At 38.2% G+C, this 20,830-nt stretch overlaps 1 protein-coding gene across 1 annotated transcript in view; it reads right to left on the bottom strand.

Moving 5' to 3' along the window:
- Positions 1 to 10,339, bottom strand: part of LOC124168886 (serine/threonine-protein kinase SBK1-like) — a 99,734-nt gene extending 89,395 nt beyond the window's left edge. The window contains exon 1 of the mRNA XM_046547261.1: positions 9,560 to 10,339. The gene's annotated coding sequence lies outside the window, so the exon portion shown is untranslated. The remainder of the gene's footprint in view (positions 1 to 9,559) is intronic.
- Positions 10,340 to 20,830: the final 10,491 nt, after the last annotated feature.

Here is a 20,830-nt window from a genome sequence, read left to right on the forward strand (position 1 = left end):
CAACTTTATTGAAACTTTACAAAAACAATCATGAAAACTTAGAAAGACTTAATGAGGAAATTATTTTTGTAATTTTTTTTATTTATTTCATTTGGGTGTCACGCCCCACCTGGAATTTCTCCACGCCCCCCCAGGGGGGCGCGCCCCCCAGTTTGGGAACCCCTGCCATAGAGGCATCGTAATTCTTCGTTAAAACTTTCGCGGGTACTCGACGGAATTGACGGGTACGCTACGGGAATTGACGCGGCGACATAGCCAAAAAGTTTTTATTCAACATGACGAGTACCCACGAAAGTTTCAACGAAGAACTATAGAAAGGTTGCTCATAGTTAGTGGTACTTGAAAATCGCATATACTATAAATGCGACATTGATACGATACACGTGAATAAATGCGACATAGGCGCGATGAGTGGACTTCTATGATATTTAAACTGCAAATTTAACTTTTCAATACCGCAATCCGCATTTTGCTTTAAATTATTGCTAAATAATACAATTCGAATTAACACAAAATAAAAATATATTTTTCATAAAAAACAGCGTTTTTATCGCGAACTAAAACGAATGCAAGTAAATGTTTGTTCAATCAATTATTTTATGAACTTTGACGTAAAAAATTTGCTGTTACGACTCCCTATCATCAATGTTCCTTTAAATGATCCCAGCGCCACCATCGAATTTTGGAGGTCACTTTTTGAACTAATCTCAATGCTTGGTTTTAAAATTCGAATGACAATTGAGATGCAGTTGGTATTATAATAAAAGTGTTAGAATATTGCAGTGTCATCTGGTTATCTGAGTTATCCTGAAAATTTCAGTTTGATAGCTAATTGGAAAGTGGGTAACAATTGAGTTGCAAGATTTGAACCGCACAAGAAGCGAATTTATGAAAACTCTTTAAATTTACATACACTTTTTTATGAAATTATTATAATAATGTAACATAATATAATTAAATTCCACTCATATTCAAATACATTACATCGAAAAAAACCTGTAATAATTGTGGAATACATAGGTACCCCTTTGTGGAATAGTTTTGGGGCTACCATCATACACAGTTTAGAACATGACTGGTGCTAGCAAATATTAAAAATACATTTATTTCGTTTAATTCAGTGATTGGTTTTCTTTAACAATGGCATTCGATTGTGGATTTACAGTAATTTACAACACATGGATAACAAACTTTCTTACATAACGCATGAGAATTGAATACAATATAGTTGAGTTTCGAGAAATTTTCAAATTTTCCCCGAAATCTGCTGCCCGCGGCACTTGCCCCCCTTGCCCCGCCCTAGTTTCGTGCCTGCTGGCATTTCATTTAGCGTGATTCAAAGCCACCGTCAATTTCCATAGATAGAACCAGACAGGGAGAAAGATGGAGCGATGGGAATAGGACCACGCTCGTCGGTCGTGTTGAACCGCGGCAGCTGGTGGTTACCCCGCCGCGGCCTGTCTGCGTGGACCGTTCCACGAATTGGCACGATCCATCTTTCCAGCACGCCACAGATGCGGCTGACACTCGCGCCACTTGACAGATTACATGCTCCGATGCCTCCGGAACTCGCTCCAGACATCGATCCTCAAGCGACGGAACGGACACGGACTGGTGTCGGAGCGTACTTAAATAAATATATATGCCTCAATTTCAAAGAGGTATCTACGAGATTCATTTTTAGCCTCCATGATGACTAATATCCTTTTAATAGGGTAGTTTCCTTCATCAAAGAAAACGAAAGGCATTGATTGCGATTCGTTACCCACCATTAGTGTATTCATAATATATACATTGTTTGGTTTTACAAATCTCAGTTTAGACGAATGGCAATGGTCAATTTTAACCGCATTTGTTAAAGGCCAGATTGGCGCCCATGCGATGCCACTCCACGTGACGTCACAGGGACCTAGATTCTATACGAGTAGATAGGAGTTTTACATCGTCTGAGATTACCAATGCATGCATGAGGCACAGAGCTCAGGGAAATATGTATTTATAATAACCTTTTAAAATTGACTATGGTCGGAAAGTTTCCTTCGTTTGATAGGGTATTAATAATCCTTATTGAAGCCAAGCGCTACCTGCTATCAGGGCACTCTACGCTACCGCCATGCTCGGCAGCAAGCAGCCTGCATCGTAGCGGTGTTCATAGCCTCACACCCAGTTGGCCTCACACAGCAGCCGCCAGACGTCACACGGGATTTTCCCAGCATTCATACTTATACGTCGCCTTTTCGCGCCCTTGAAATGTTTCACTTTTCATTAAATCGCGAAAAATAGATATTGTCGTTTAAAAATCTAAAAGCGTGAAATATGTACTCCAGGAGTAATAATCTATCGATTTAGGCAATAAAAAAATAATAGGAAGCCACCCTATTCAGTTGATACGCCCAGCTACCCGGGGAGGGGTTGGAATGGGAAGGAAAAAGGAAGGAGGCGCCGCCGCCGCGATAGGAGCCCGTCGACGCCTCGGGGGAGAGGATAGGGAAAAACCGGCTTGGCCGTGGGGACGACGGGGCCCACTACTACCGAATCTATTGCTTGATTTACCAACGAAATTGGCAGATTTTTCTATGAGGAGAACAATCCATCGGTCATTTCGTTTGATTTCGGCTGTCATTTGTCAGGAAGCATCGAACAAGTTGCAATAACGACATTTCTTTTAGCCAAGCGGTGAGAAAATTCAAACGTCGATGTATTGTATTCAATACGCCAGGACCAAGGAGGTTAAATGATAAAATTTCGAACAAAATAGAGATCGTTACCACATTATGACTCTACCTAACAATAATGACTTTTCAACAAATCCTCCTCGAAAGCCACCTCAACAAATCAGTGGGAGACTAAAGGGCGTATCAGGAACAAAACTAGGGGGGGGGGGGGGGCAAGCCATGGTTGTTCAAGTTGTAGGCAAGATTTAAGCATTCAAAAGGTGAATGAAATCAACATTTTAAGGAAACTCTAACAGCTCTTTTTTAATTTTTAAAATTATTTGCTTGAAAAAATTTTTTTTCCTTAAAGACATTTTGCGATTTTTGCTCCTGTGGGGGGGGGGGGTCTGCTGCCCCCTCCTGCCCCTCGCTGGGTACGCCCATGGAGAGGCTAAGTCCAAAAATTGTCAAACTAAGATGGCGGTACTTAAAACTCGCTAAAAACTCGGAAACATCGCCTGCAGTATATTCCGACCTGCTTGGTTGAAGCACTTTATCTGCGGTGGATTACTGCCCCAATGGTAAGTGTTTGAGAGTAAACAAGCACACAAAAGCTAATTAGGAATGCCGAGAGAGAAGTTTTTGGCAAGGCCGCAGGGACAAACAATGGTCGCACTGACTGAAGCTTAAGGACGTGATAGATTTTTTCGCATCTCCCAGAATCAGCTCATACGCAAACGGAGAGAACTTCGAGAAGCTCAAAGGCAATTGAATGTCAAAAAGCCTTGGGTAAATTCCTGCATGTAACTAGTTACATTACTAGCAGTCACACGCACAAGTGCAAATTCATTTACACCAAATATTAAGTAAACTTAAGCAAACAATTTACAGATATATAGCACAAGTTTATTTCATGTGATCGTTAGTGGATGAGGTATAAGTGGAACAAATTTTGATTTTTAATTAAAATAACTTAAAATTCTTTGATCGGAAACACCTTAATAATGTCTTTCCCTGCACAGTAAGCTGGGAAAACATTTCTCGATCAAGGAGAGACCCCTGGACATTTTAAAATGACTTATTCGACATAATCACAATTCTTTCTGAGCCAATTCTTCATACTTACTGCCACCTTTATCACAAAAAAATGCATTCTATAATTCTCAACGGAATAGAGGCATGGAAACTGACAGCCGCGGAGAAATCAAGGGTATAGGCCTTCGAAGTATGGTGCTGCAGAAGAATGATGAGGATCAAATGGATCGACCGAGTTAGTAATGAGGAAGACCTAAGAAGAGTAGGAGAGGAGAGAAGCCCCATGGAAACCTTGTCAAAAAGACGGAATAACCATACAGGCTATATCGTGAGACATGATGGCCAGATGAAGGCAAAAGTCGAGGGACAAGTAGATGGAAAAATCGGAAAATGAAGGCCTCGAACTAAATATATGGAACAGGTAAAGATGGATGTGAAAGAGAAGAGCTGCGTAGGTGTAAAAAGATTAGCTGATAGGAGAATTGAGTGGAGTGCTGCGTCAAACCAATCTTAGGAAGATTTACGTGTGATGAAGATGAGTTGTCCGTGAGAGAAGACGTAAAATGCGATGGAAAAAGAAAAGAAAAAATGACCGTGTGATTCAGAAAATGATGGGTCGAGGGATAATTATTTTGGTCCCTGAAAACCTATCGCTTCAGCTATCATTCTGAGGGACAGAAAGAAAACGATCGTGTGATCAATAAATAAATTAAGGCAAATAATTTTTTTTGCTCAAAGTCATTGTTTTTTTTTAAATAGCCTGGGGTAAAATCGAATTAATGAGATATACGAGTAGTTTCCAATTCCATTCGTACTATTACTTTTATGTAGGTTAATTCGTTGCTGATGGAATGATTTATTTGGAGGCAAAGGAGTGGGAGAAATCTGATTTCGAAATGGAGTTTGAATTAAAGATACAGTAGAACCTCGTTTTTCCGGACCTCAATTATCCGGCTCTTATGTTAATCTGGTTCGAAGATCTGGGCCAATATTTCCGGAAAGGTAACTTATAATATTACGTTGATAACATGAAAAATATATGGTTAGTTTTTCTATCTTTTAACAGTACCTATTGTTTTTTATTGACATTCCTATTGCTTCCGGTTTATACGGATTTTCGTTTAGCCGGATCGTGTCCGCTCCCTGTTAAACGTATAAATGAGGTTCTATTGTACTTGCAAGTCACGCTGTTGGGGCGAGTTCGGACACTTTTTTTGTAAAAATCATTATTCCTGCGTCGAAATATATACCGATTGTCGTGAAAATCGAATTTAATAATATATTAACCTTTGGAAACTTCGTGTTTGGAAAAAATTAATGTAGCTTATTTTTACCTGCGAAAAATATTCCATAACTTCATTCGAACACACCTGACGAAATGGGGCGAGTTCGGACACCCGCAAGATAATGACGTTTTCGTTCAGAGTAATAATTTTTTTGACAATAGGAGAACATTTATTTATTGAAACGTGTTTTTATCAATAATAATATTGAATATATTTAGTAACAGGACTGTAACATGCTTCTAGTTTCTTGTTTTCATCGGAAAACTATTGAGATCGAAAATTATTACGAGCGATGCATTGATGATTGTGACTTAGTTATACTTTTTTTTGGGATTTTAATTATAGAGATAAAATGATGAAATGGAATGCGTTATTTATCAAAATACCCAAAAAATTTGCTTAACGGTAAAATTTCTACTAATTTAACGCCTAAATTAGGCCTGCAAGGGCATAAGATTTCGCAGGTTTGAAAAGAGATGTTGATGAAAACGGGAATGCATAAAGATGATTTATAAACAAATAAATAAGCCTGGGGTCACCATTTTATTTATGCACTTTAAAAAGCATGCAATAAAATAATCTCTTCATTTATTTTCCTCAATTCTAGCAAAAGAGCTCTACTTCTCTTGTACTTGCAAGTAGCTTAGCGGTAGGTTAGTTTATCCTCTACCTAACGAGGTAAGTTTTACAGTCCAAAGGACTTCATGCATGGGAATGATTTATTTGGAAGCAACGGAGTCAGGAAACCTGATTTCGAAATTGAGTTTGAATTATAGATACAGAAGAACCTCGTTTAACAGTACCTCAATTATCCTGTCTCTTGTTAATCTGGTTCAAAGATCTGGGCCAATATTCTCCGAAAATTGCCGTAAAAGATTACACTTTTCATTGCAGCGATTAAACGTCATGCAGAATTAAAATAGTGGAAGATAAACGATTTATTTGTTAACAAAAACTAACTACACCAAATGGTATGCACCACACTATTGGATTCCATCTATCAGCAATGTACCCAAGTATTGAAGAAAAGTTTCTCGGGTTTTCCACCGGTTAATTTTTTTCTTGTCTCCCGACGTTCCGAGAAGCGACTTGCTGTTCATCCCCAGGCGACCTTTAGAAATTCAATTTAGAATATCCCCCTGAGGATGAACAGCAAGTCGCAGCTCGAATCGTCGGGAGACATGGAGAAAATTAACCGGTATAAAACCCGAGAAAATTTTCTTCACCCGATACGCCGGGAAAACCTAAGAACGTAAATTACCTATGTCTTTATATTTCCCGGAATGAATACCGTGATACTCATTTTTATATATTCTCTTGAAGTCGTTTAATACTCCATAATTCTTCCAGAATATGAGTCAAACATGCGGAAAGTCCCAGCATCTGGCTGGAAAACGAAATTCTGAGAAGAGGGTCCATTTCAAGACGTTTGAGATGAAAATTCTACCGCCAGGAAAAGGAAATTAATTACATTTCCAGCGTATAGCCTCAAGGGAAATTTCGCTGAATGGGAGAACTTATATAAAACGTTTCTCTATTAATAACTCATTATTAATTACCTGGGTGTTTACCTAGGAACGTAACAAAAATTCATAAATACCCGTATCTTGCTTCCTTCCTTTTTATGTAAACTTTTCAATTGTTAACAGCTTGAATATATAATGCAATTTTTTCAGTCGAAAGAGAATAATCTAAATGTTGTAACTCGAATGTCACCTGATTTTTTAAAATTTTATTATAACATCGAACCACTACATTCATTAAAACCTTTTCTGTTGTTTGGACAAGGATATGGAATAGCAGTGGCGTAACTATGGGGGGGGGGATGAGGGGATGTATCCCCCCACAAAGCCTCAGAGAAATAAAAAAATAATTTTAATTTCTTGTCTGGATTTGATATATTCTAGAACAATAGAACCTAGAACAATAAACATTTATTTATCTTTGGCTCACACGATAGCCATCATTATCGCCTCATGTTGTAACGTGAGTTGCAGTGATTCGAATTGAATTAGGGGGATTTTCAAGTGGCAGATGTAATTTATGAATGTCGTTTTTATGAAAAATGTCAGGTAAATATTCCTCTCGAACTATGATTCTTTTTTATTTAACATTCCATTCTGATATATTCTCGCCCGAATATAACCAATGAAGCTATATGACCTAAATTTGATAATATCGTCAAAACTTTCATCTTGTGTATTTGGCCAGACCGTGATTATCTACTCATTTTTAAATATTCTACCAACTCAAGGGCGTACCCAGGATCAAAACTAGGGGGGGGGGGCAAGCCATGGTTGTTCAAGTTATAGGTAAGAGTTAAGCATGGAAAAGGTGAATGAAATCAGCATTTTAAGGAAACTGTAACAGCTCTTAATTAGTTTATAAAATTATTTGCCTGAAAAAATTTTATTTTCCTTGAAGACAATTGCGATATTTAATTCTGGGGGTGGGGGGGGAGGGGAGCTGCTCCCTCCTGCCCCTCGCTGGGTACGCCCATTTACAACTGAATAAGTACCGGGATCAAATCAGTAGCGTGAGGTAATCATCTTAAAAAGGGTCCTCTTCTCAGAATTTCATTTTCCAATAAGATATGGACTCCTGCATATTTGAATATTATTCTGAAAGAATCTCTAATAGAAGAAATATTAAAAGACTACCAAGGAATAGATAAAAGTGTTTTTCATCGAAATCATGCTTATAACTGTAAAAATCAGTCAGGCATACTCCAAGCTAGATAAATTGGCCTAAAGATTTAATAAGCAGACGACTTTCCTTCTGGGTATCACGACCAGGTTTTAAGCATAAAATTTGGGGTGGGGTGTCACGAATAAGGTGCGGGGAGTATGGAATACCCCCCAAGAGAAAGGGACGGTTTTACACCTGGGAGTGCTACGCTCGAATATAAATACAACTCAAATTTCTCTCTCGTTTGGCACTTGTAGCCATGCATTTACATATAAACTCCCTTTACTCCTTAGCATGGATACAAAAACTATTAAACTAATAAATATTTTTAAAAATATTGATAAAATTTGGAGGGGGCATATCATTACCCCTGTGACCCCCTAAATCCACCTATGATCTCGATATTTTCTTAGGCCGTAATTGAGTTTAATGATCAATGCATAAAAAATTAAAATAATGGTATAACACATAATTTTTCACGATAGTTTAGAACGCCTAAATACATGGGCGTACTCAGAATCAAAACTAGGGATGAGGGGGGGGGGAAACTAGCTGTGGTCGTTCAAGTTGTACCTTTTTTGCACAGAAAAGGTTAATGAAACCAAAATTTTAAGGAAATTATGACAGCAATTGATTAGTTTTTATAATTATTTGCTTGAAAAAATAAGGATTTTTATTTTGGTTCCATGTCTTATACTAATATCATTTTCCTTCAAAAGGAAAATTTGTTCATATTTTATGTTTTGAACTAAATTTATTTTCGCTTCTAGGAGGGGGGGCAGCTGTCCCCTCCTATCCCCCGCTGAGTACGCCCATGCCTAAATATCTCATAAATTTCTAAGGGAGATGAGTCAATGGTAACTTCAGTATTTGTGATATTAACAGTTGAACCTTGCAGCGTGGTGGCTCAGCGGGTAGGACATTGAGCGAATGACCGAAGGATCGTGGGTGAAGCCTTCGTACGTGCCAAACAAAAATCTTCCAACCACTATGTGTTTCGGGAAAAAGAACTGGCCCTCCCACTTGACGCCTGTGACTCAGTACGGGGTGAGCTTTATCCTCACCAATCCAAAACAGCCTTCGGGTTGAATCTATGAATGAGTGGCAGATAAGGCTCTTTTAGCAAAAGTTATGAAGAGGAATCCTAGTAGCCACGCAATGAGATGAGAACTGATGAAAAGCCAATGTATTAATTGTGGGGGTACTAGCTACCACCAACAATCGTCCTTAGGAGGGGCAGTTTCCCTTCTGTGACTTTGGATATTTATTCGGTATTACAGTAAATAGGCATATGAAAACTTTGTCGTGTCTGGACTCAGATAAGTGGGCCTTGAATATGTTAGTGGGAAAGCTAATATGAAAACGTGTGTGCTGAGGCATGAAATACTTGTTAAGTCTATGATTAACCACTATGAATGTAATGAGTTGGCCGGTACCGAGTTTCGTTGGGGAAACAACGTTGGGTTACGTGGGGTAGCCAATATTGGGCAATTATGGCCTTTCATTGGCAGTCCATGGCCAATGGAAGCCAACATTGCCATTTTATCATAATTAAAAGTAAACTTTCTTTTCATTGTGTCAAGTAGATCCCATAAAGTGACGTCTGAAACAATTAATTGCCATCTTGGTCCAACATAAGCCCTATGTGGGCACAATATGGTAGGCTACTGGGTAATTAGCAGTCAAATCCAAATTCCAAAGTCGCAAAGACATGTTGTATTGAATTTGACTGAGCCAGATGAAAAGTAAACTTTTGAAAAGAAATGGCAGGGAACTGGTCCATGAAAAGAATATCGCAACCAGCGTGTTAATGCGTAGAGCGATCAGTTCGCAATATGGACGGTAGTCGTTGAAAATAGAACTAAAAACAGAAAACAAGAGCAAACTTTTGTTTACCTTTTGTTCCTCCCTCTCCGCTACGTGACCAGGATGGCGCAGCTAATGACCTCTGTCTTCTTGAAATACCTTTATGACCTCTGAGCCCTGGGGTAGAGTCTTCCGAGGTTCGGAAAATACAATCCCAATCGAATTCACTCACTAAGTTCAAAATTCACGATCTCACTCGCAGAATATGTTTAAAACTAAACACTGAAATCAATCGAATTGATCTCCACGCTTAATCGTTTCCCACACACAGTCTTAGATATCACAAAAGTATAACGCTGTACACGATCCGTCGTTTAAAATTGTCACATTTGTTCTCTAAATGTTATTTTGAAGGCACATTCGGAAAAAAAGAAAATTTGCCGAAATTTGAAGTTTAGAAGGACGAGGTTGCTGGTAGAAAGTCACGTGATCACTCAAGGCACTCCTTTCTTCATTTTCTCCTTCTCCTTCGACTTAAACTTCTTGAAAACTCATCCAGGAGAGACAACTTCTACCAGTAAGTAGACTTTTTCTCCTTCACTTACGTTTCGCCACTCTCTGCCGACAATGGGTAGTGTCACTCTCCGACCCGGTAACCCTGGGTGACCGAATATTTTGGCGCGAAGGTGCCACGCGGTTCCCGACCACGTGCCTCCACGCCGTACCGTGGACGCTTCACGACCGCGGCGCGTGGACCGCGGGAGGAATTAATCTGCTCGCGACGCCCTGCGTAACGTATTCCTGAGCTCGACGGTTCCAACATTAGACTGTGAGATTTCCCCGAGCTGAGGGAGTGTGTGGTCCCGGTACATGCCTCCCCTCTAAGGGACTCTGGGGGTGGGGGAAAGTCCCACAAACCCCTTCGATTCCCTCCCCTTTCTAGTCTCGCGTCGCCGGTGCCAAAAGCATCGCTCCCTGCCTCCGTCCCCCTAGCCTCCTCCGCTAGGTGGCTCCCTTCCCATTCGTGAGCCAATTTCTTGACACCTCCGCCGCGACGAAGTGGACGGCCCGGCGGTCGCTGGACGCGGTGGTGACGTCAGGTTCGCGGTTGAACGAGATTAGGGCTGCGCTGCCATTGTGGGTGGAATTGTTCCAAAACTTCAGACTTTTCAATAAATATATAAGGACCAGAGGTGTCATGGTGCAGGAACGAGCCGTTGCGCCGTTCCGGCACTGGTTACGAAAAGATACATAATAATCAAATAAAACTTTTATCAAATTTGGTGCCTCAAAATTTATAATATTATTCGTTAACAAAATAAAAATATTTTTCGATTTGTTTATACTACATTTGCTGAAATAATTGAATCGGTACGTTAGTTTTATGACTTCCTGAGGGATATTTTATTAATCTGTACACTATTCTATTAGTAATATCAATCCAATTAAGTAAAATGGATTAAACCTTAAAATTTCTCTGAGCTCTGGGGAGAGGGGTATATCCCCCAACCCCCCCCCCTCCCTTGCTGAGCCACTGGGCTGCAGTATACCAATGAATACAGATTTTTATACAGGGTTATCATAAAATAATGGTGTGGTTTTGAACATGGTTTATATGAAAACAGAATTACTTACAGTTTAGGTTTTCCATTTTTCAAATTTGTCTTCTCAAACAGTTTTTTTTAATATGCATAATCAATAAATTTCGATATGTGCGCCTTTTGTTGATCAACAAGTGAGAAACGTAGCAACGAAATTAGCCTGCTCTTAATGAAAGGTACTAAATGGAACCACGACTTAACGTCCCATCCGACAGATGAAGTGCTCTCCTCAAGCCACTTTAGTGAGAATGGGCTAGCCTCTGAAAATATCTCGGCCACCATATTCCCACTATCTTTCTAAGAATTACTGAAACTGCAAAATTCTTTTACGATAACCCTTTACTATAAATAAATTACATAATGAGTGAACTAGCTGTGGCTATCATATGTTTGATTCCTTGCTAATATCCGAGCTTTTCAGATGGTATTTAGGGCCTTAGTTATTGTCAGTCACATCACTGATAAAAAGAACTAACTCTTTGTATTTAGTTCTTTTTACTTTAAATATCTCGAAAGCCTTTATCTGTTTTTATTGTCATTCATATTATCTTCACCTATTTCACATAATGGGCCACCTAAGAAAATTGGCCCTCGATATCTCTCACATTAATTTCCACATTATCTGATCCTTGACAGTAACTGATACAGAAAAAACTCAAGGGGGGGCTACCTATAGTTTATGGTAATGAAAAATAATCAAATTATATGTAAAATTTAAGATAGTTTTATTGGCACTGATTATACGCATGTACAAGACAATCCTATCCTATGATATAAAAATGTTACAATTGTGGATCTGCAATGTTCGGCGAGACAGACTGTCGGCTTTGCCTACTGTCTGTGTGCTCTCTGCCCACCCCATATGTATCCGCCACTGGTACTTAATCACTTTCAAAATTAATTCTTTAAAACACCTTACAAGGTTTTCCTCAATTTTTGTATTGCTTGTTGTTACAAGGTTTTCAGCAATTTCTGTATTGATAGCTTCTGCTTAAGTTTCTTTTTGGTTAATTAATTATTGATCAACTTTCCAAAATAGTTATGGCCGCAAATGCAATCAGATTTAGGAAAAGTAGCTACATATATGAATGGCAGATGGACTGGAAATTGAGGCGTTTGGAGCAAGATAATAGCTATTATTTATTAAAGTGTCATGTGATTCCGGGTCAGTATCATAGCAGCCATGAAACCATGAATAAATTTAGAGTTACTATCTGCCCGTATAGACCCAACAGGCTCTAGAGTCTGGTGAGTTCTGTTATTTTAATTAAGGCTTACCTGTGTTGCAGATTTTTAATTTTGTATCAAAATGATTCCCTAAGTGGACAATAAATTCAAATGCTGAAGAAAATATTTTAATGCTTAGTTTCAAAAATGCATTTACCACTTCACCTCAAACCTGATGCACACGTTATACATGAGTTACTAGGCAGTCATGGTGCCAACATGTAGACTTCTTGGATTAATTGAATTATGCCCAAATAATCACACTCATAAAGCCTTCTTGGGCTGTTCACTTGGTTTGTATTTTTAATGTTTACTCACTATTTGAGTAGCCACTCGTTACCTATTCTCAAGGAAAATGCATAAACTTGTAATTGCTTTTGGTTTTATCCATGCACAAGTTGTGGGATTGATCAAAATGATATTGCTGGGTGGGGAGACAGTTGTTCTAGATCTGCTAGATTGCTGAACAACTCTAATCTTCTGAAAATATTATTCCAAGAGCTGTTGAAATAGAGTTTATAAGGGAGGAAAATTGAGGATGAAGTTCTCTGTTTTCTGCAATGGAGCAATACAAAATCATTTATTTAAAACATCTCTTTATCCCCATCATGAATGCAGAAACCAATTATTTGTTTATAGTTTCAGTTAATTTCCTGGTATAGTAATGAAAATTGAGCGTTAATAGGATGCTCCTTTAATAGATGTCTAATTTATGTGAAGTGAAATACTCCTGTGTCTTACTTTCCATCGAGATAGATGGAGAATCACTGAAGCTATTGGAAGTGATTGTACTAAGCAGGGCCGGCCCTAGCAGGTGCAGGGCTAGGGCGAACCTTCAGTGCGGGGCCCTTCACTTAAAATATTAAACTCTATACCCCATCTACAAACTCGAGCATTTTGAATCCCTACGACTCTCTGGCTAAGTATGTGTTCCCCTCCCAAATTCAGACTTCGTAATTACGCCGTTATGATACCATCACGCAGTTGAGTTCAAAATAGTATAATACAAATAAAATTTATAATTATATTTATTAATAAAATTATGTATATGTATTTTAATTTTTTTTCACGAACAAAGCGCGGGGCCCCCCAAAGCGCGGGGCCCGGGGCGGTCGCCCCGCCCTAAGGCCGGCCCTGGTACTATGAGACAAGAGCAGATAATTATATATTTCATTGGTCAGTAATTAAGTTGGCTCAAGGGATTCAAATCAATCAATTTTACCACTTGCAATCATGAAAAATATCAGCATACAGTCATTGCTATTGCTTCACTTAACATATTATAGGGATATGTGTTTTATTTATTCGAGATAGATTCCGCCACTGTCAAGTCCAGTATGCTGATAACTTCATTATGAATTGAGCCCTAGTTTACTTATCAGATTTAATCTCATCATGAATCAGAATCTTAAAGGATTCATGAACACTGCTCTGGTCTTATACACATACTGAGAATCGTATTGCATGGGATTTTTTTAGTGAAGCTATAATGGAAATGTGAAGCTATAATGAAATTAATGGAAAACATATCACTGACTCAAATTAAACAGATAACAATCTAAGGATTACCTGACTTATTTGGCAGCAGTTCATTAGAAATTTACTGTGATAAGCAAAATTTATTTAATTTTTATTCCTAGTGATGACTTTAATTCATTGCCTGCAGAAAAGTATGCTCATTTTAAGTACAGTAAAAGCTCTCCAAAAGGCCATCACTGTTCTGCAATCACCCCTATAAATGGCCATTTTTCCATATAAAAAATTATTAAAGTGAAATCCAAAATATCTTTCTAGCTAAAAATTGACGAGGAACAAAATGAAAATATGATGTAATCGTGCAAAAAACTTCAAAGTTGTAAATAAAATATTTTAATCAAAAGAAAAGGTAACCAACTAAAACAAAGTTCATCAGCTGATTAGAAAATAATTATGATTATTAACCGAATATGTGTAGGTAATCTATGATGCTCATAAGGCTGCATGGCCATGGATATTAATTCTAATATTTATTGACTTAGGATATGTACAGACTTCTAAATTTCAACCGAACGTGCAATAAATGATTTTTTTAAATAAGACTTAACCCTTATTTTAAAATGGTCATTAGTATATAGTGATTTACCCCAAAGTCCCCTGTTAAGCCACCACTTAAAGTAGCTAGAATTTTTTTGGTTTTGTTTTTTGGAATGTTTTTCCTAGAACCAGAAATGGTTGCTTTCAATAGGATTTACTGTATTTAGGAAAATAAAAATGAGCTTCAATAATTTATGCTCATATGTCTTATAATATTTCAGAGATGTCTTCAGTAAGGTATATGGAGGATGCAACTGACAGCACATAGTTCATTGGCACCATGAGAGATGGGTCGAGGAGGATGTTTTACAGCATTAGTCTTGACTCTCTCAACAAATGGTGACCATGACTGAACCCCCATCCGATGGAAATGAAATGGAAAAACCCTGCACGAAGCACTCAAGGGTGGTGTGGTGGACTCAGACTGCCCGATCCCTGCTTGAATGTTGTGTGGAGGACATTTCAAGTGCAACACTCCGTCCGTCGGATGGGACGTTAAGCCGTGGTCCCCTTGGCGCCTTTCGTTAAGAGCAGGCTAATGCCGACGCTGAGTTTCTCTCCACCCTTCCTTCATGGCGCAAATGGCATCAGCTGTCGGTCGCCTCCTCCAAATACCATACCATACGAAGCACTCAAGAAGGATAAAATGTCTGGTTAATGCTTTGAACTCATTCAAATGAAATCCTCAAAGTGCAAAAAGAAATAAGGAAAATCAGTGGTGGTCTTCCATAACTGTGTGAGTTTGATACACCCATGACTTACTTAGTTGGTAGCGAGATTTACCGTCACCTAACCTTATGGTTGAATTTGAGAGTGAGTGAAGAAATATAATATAACTTATTTGTATTATTTACCATAGTTAGAAGGATAGCATAGAAGCTCCATATATTTTTCTGCTATTTGTATTGATATGCTTCATGATATTCGTCATGATTTTTTTTCATTGAAGTGCTGAAAAATGAGGAGAAAATATATTTCTTGCCTTGAATAGTCCTGTCATAATAGAATCAAGGAAAGGCAGGCAAATTTGAAATTTTGTTAGCTAGAAGCTTCATGCTTCTCTGCCATGGCGCTTTTGATGGCTCCCTTCCTACGGTGCTGCCCTCAGTGGCGCAGATTCTAACGAAGTGAACGGAGACAACTGCGAGAACACTACCGAAGGTGGGACGTTCAAACAGGATAATATTTCGGCATGCCAACGAATTTAGTTCGTTATTATCAGAGAAATGCTTACAGTTCATTATATAAATGAAGTTTTCCTGTGTCAACGTTTAAAAAATTATAATTTTAATTTCTCGGATATTTTGCAGAAATCTGAACCTTCAATGCTGAAAAGTAAGCCGCTTCGAATAAAACTGAGAGCCTTAACAAGATTTCGTATGTATCGAAACGTATCCAAGGAGGAAATTTTGTTTTATGATAGTGTTTTATTCATGATATTTTTTATTTATGTGGTAGCTATCTTCTTTTCTCATTGAATGAAACCTTCCTGAATTCATTATCAACCATACGATATGTCAATCAAACCGCGTGACAACATTACCGAACATTTTGTGAGAAATCTCGTTGATCAGTTTTTTGTGCTCCCATTATGACGGAACCAGCTTTAGAAATGGCTGATTTTTTAAATAAACTTAAATCATCAATTTCCTACATTAGTACTTTACAACCTTTGGGATGCAAAATGGATGTCCCTATGATGGGTTGGGCTATTTTAAATGTGGATTTTTTTCATTCTTTATTTGTATTTTTATGTTTCTGTAATTCGTATTTGCACAGTATAATACTGGAAATATTGCACTACACTAATTAGGTACATAGATGTTTGACGCAATTTTAACGCTTTCTATAAATATTTCAATGATGTGAATAACGATACCTTAAACTTGCCCACGAAATGACTTGATTTTAGACAATAAATTATGCTTAAAATATTCCGATTCTCTAGAAAAATAAACGGAATGATCGATTAAATGTATCAAAAATTCTGTCTATCATTGGTAAGCCTTCCTTTGTGACAAAACGTTATAAAGTCGCATCATAGTCGAATCAGGTGATAAAGAAGTATTAGAACATAGGTTTCCGCGGCGATGGTCTGATCTCTGCATTTCTTTAGGGTTTTCTTCCGCTAGCGTCTCCTGGCAGGATAGCCAGCGAAACAGTTGTCTATAAACAAGCTGACGCGGGAGAAAACCCTGAAGAAATGCAGAGATAAAGAAGTAAAAAATATATTGTTATATAATTATTCTTTTGCAAATTCTATTGTTGCGGTATTAATGATTCACAACTTATACTTATTATCTTTCAATTCACGTGACAAATTTTTATTTTAGGGACGTAGCTAGAAAAGTGATTGATGTGTGCTTTAAGAGACTAATGCTTACCGCTTTAACCTTCCACGGAAATGTGTGTGAAAAGTTGTTGACGTCACGCTCCGCTTCCTTCCCACAGCATATACTCACTGAATTGGTTTTATGTGACGCCACGAACTTTTCGGTGCGTTTCACCGATTTATATTTTTCGCTCGGGTCGACTCGGTGGGCAGATTGCACACACTAACTGGAACCCACAAAGCATGATGGAAATGATTCAGGAAGTCCCGAGGATGCAGGAAAAGTATTCTACTGAAACGTCGGGAATTATATTGATAATAAGGCATAAGATAAGAATAACCGGATGGGAAAAAGAGAAGAAGCAGCTATCGCCTTTACTACGTAAGTCTCAATCAAACGTTTTTAGAATTCAGCAGACTTTTTGCATTTTTGTATTTTTTCCGAATTTTAAGGCCGTTTTACACGGGGCACGGGATTGCGCAGGTTGGAACTGCATTAATTTCCAAAATGGCGTGGAATTGCGCGAATGCATGAACGAAATCAGAGCAGGGGCCATTTTGCCATCTCACGTCCACGCTTTCTCGCATGAGTTCTAGCTTTACACGACGCAATTTTGACTGCGCCTTCGTACACACGTCAGATTGTGCAAGTACGTGCCCCGTTTAAAACGGCCTTTATATTCCGTACGGAATTCATAGGAATTTGTGATCAAGAACTGTGCTTGGGATTTCTATGCGAGGAATTATTTTCTGAAATACAATTCTGACTCGGAGGGATAGTAGTGGCGGTGTCAAAAATCAGCGTTAATATAACTGTAATTCGTAAATTAAAAAAATAACAATGTACGACAATACGACAATAATAATCGGTAATTCATTAATCGTTACTATTATGGCGAGAATTGAATAATAAAAATTACATTTTTATTTGAAAATTAGAATGTTAGACTATGATGACTGACAATGAATGATATTTAATGAAACCTTTTCTTCTCATAATCAGTGGCACTCACATCTGCACAACATTAAATGGCGAATAGTGTATTGAAAGTTAATTTCTTCGATTCAATATTGTGAATCTGTGGTTTGCTTCACAATCAAGCTTGATTAATCCTTCTCTTTAACTTAATGATAATTTTGAATAATACCACAGTCAATAGCAATTAACGTGAATAAGGTTTAAAGACACAGCTCGCTTACTCTCGCTGGGGCAGGGGGGGCAGAGCTCTGTTCGCTCTCTTTTTATGCAACACCGTATGTTCTTCCATTTTTGAGATAATAATTCACGAAATACTGCACGATTTGGACAAAATTAAAAGTACAACAATCGGTCTGAAAATTTGTTCCTCGGCGTATTGCGTGGTCTAGATTCGGAAAATGGCATTTTTGACTAATTGATTTTTTTGACCCCCAAAAAATTAGAGGCATCGATTGAGTTGGCAAGACTGCCATAGGTAGAAAATAATAAAAAAATCAGTATTTGGACATTTTTTCCTACGATTTCGGACGATTTTAGAGGGGATTGATCCTATGACTTCCTGTCGTATTGTACTATGTAAGCAAAGTTATTGTAATTTGCTATTATTCTCCTCCCTTTCAATGATCGCAGCCCCACCATTGGATTTTGGTGGCCATTTATTGCTCTGATATCCATATTTAATGTTAAATTCTGAATAAAAATCGAAATAAAGTTACAGTCATAATAAAAGTGTTAGAATATTTCATTGTCATCCAGTTATGAGTTATCCTGAAAATTTCATCTCGATAGCTATTCGGAAAGTGGGTGAAAATTGAGTAACAAGATTTTGCCCGGAAAAGATGACGAGCAACAAATCGAGTTTCTCAAAATGTAACAAAAAGACGCTATTACTACTATTAATTCAAGATTTACTCAAGCCGTAGGCTTACGATCATTGTTTGTACAATCCTACTCGGTGTAGACTTAGCCGACATCATTGCGTCATAATGGAGTCGTCATTTTCGAAGCCTGTTCCTCTCTCTCGGGAAATGTCACGAAAAGATTGTTTCTCCGTTGGGAGTGAGCGTGAATTACCTAGCATTATTCTCGCAGTACGTCGACAATCGTTTCGTTCGCGCATGTGAATAGTTTTGTGGCGCGCTTGGAATGTTTCTGTACCCGGAGCTACCAAGATGGATTCAATCTGGAAATTATCGCATGGGAGGCTGTGTATCGGGCTCTTTGTTATCGCATGTGCGGTGATTGGCTCCTCGACGCGTCGCTGTTGTTTTTTTCCTTTCTCTCATTTCCATTCGGACGCAATAAGCGATGCAGAAATGTCACCCGACAGCTCTAATCAAATCGTTGGGAAACTTCAAAATGTCGGTTTCACGCTGGGCGACAGTTTGCGTTCTAGGAATTGTGTGATGTCGATTTATCCTGGAAGAGAACGCATATGAGGAGAGAGGCCCCATCACACGTGCTATCAAGGATACTTAAGAGTCGACATTTTCTTTCATCTCAAATGACGTCTATATGGTATTAGCCCATATCCGCCCACCAGTGTTGATGAGGAGATGTATCCACCCCCCCTCCAAAGCCTTATTAAAGCCAAAAATCCATTGTAAAATCTTGTCCGTATTTGATAGATTCCGTTTAATGGGTCCACCGGTTACTTGGGGCAGCCGCTTAATTGGGGCAGATCTTGAAGAACAGAACCCAATGGAGGAATATCCCAGAGTATTCTCCGCTTAATTGGGACAGCATGCCGCTTTATTGGGCCATGAGTTAACGACATGGACTCTATACTCGCGACTAAATTAAAATTTTTTGTTTTCAGAATACTATTTTTTTAATGTTTGGAAAGGAAATTGCTTAGCTTTTCTACACACACTTTATTGCCGACTAGTTTCGGTTACACTGTACCATTATCAAGACTAGTCACTAGTCTTGATAATGGTACAGTGTAACCGAAACTAGTCGGCAATAAAGTGTGTGTAGAAAAGCTAAGCAATTTCCTTTCCAAACATTAAATATGGAATTCTACAAAGTGAAGGCCTCAACAATTGAATTCACTATTTTTTTATACTTTCCTCCTTTCATTTGCTCTTATTTTTCACAAATGTTCCTATTCTTGCCCTATTTAGAAAGCTCTTGTTGTTATACTATCCGCAAGAGGATAGGACTTTTCTTTAATAGGACTTAGTAAAAGACATTCATTCAGCGTCGCCCGAGGTTGTGAAAAATATTTTTAACTAAATTGTTATAATTCTTAAAAATGATAAAATATTAACTAAACTCACTGATTTATTAATCTAATTAATAGTTTAATAAACTTATGTTGCATTATAAACATTCTTTAGTCTTCTTTCCATCATTTCAGCGTTTGTTTATGCCCATATACAGGATAGTTCGCCTAATTGGGGCAGCCGCTTAATTGGGGCAAAGTGCGCAAGTCCCGATATGTCCCAATTAACCGGAATCTACAGTATAAGAATAGTTAAGCATTCAAACAAAAATTAAACAAAACAATAACAATGGCGTTGCAACATTTTATGAATTTTTGATTTATTGCGGTCTCCAAGACCGCACGTCACTGGTAGTGTAACAAATATTTCACGTCACTGGCTAAGGGTTAAAGTTAAATTTTAAGTGCCAAAATGATGTAAAATGCATTTTCAGGCATGTTATTATTCAAAAATTTTTCTTGAACTCCCTGTTTTCTGGGGAGGGGGTCACCCCCTCTAACTCCCCTCATCTCCCCCCGAAGCATATTCCTGGTTACGCAATTGCCGCTCACTATATGGCCACATCCTACCATTCTGATCATAAGAGGCTCTTGAAGAAAACCCACACTCCTTATTGTTGCCGATGTGTCAAAAATATGTTTATGAGGAAATCAGGGTCAATAAACCAGTAATTTGTAAAATTTTTGCTTGCATTTTAATGTTTCACTCCTGTAGCTTTAGGGTAAGATTTTCATGTACCATTGTCTAATTCAATGCCAAAATAAATAAGAAAATTATTCTTCATTGACAAAACCACTTGGGACCTTGTGTGAACTTATTTAACCCAGCAAGAAAGAAATTATTTATGCAAGGGAAGTATATGGTATGCAACCAGGTTTAATCAAATACTTGACGTCACCACTTAATGCTATTGAATTTTGA

Source organism: Ischnura elegans, chromosome 12 (genome assembly GCF_921293095.1).
Source record: "Ischnura elegans chromosome 12, ioIscEleg1.1, whole genome shotgun sequence".
In the NCBI taxonomy this organism is placed as follows: Eukaryota; Metazoa; Arthropoda; class Insecta; order Odonata; family Coenagrionidae; genus Ischnura; species Ischnura elegans.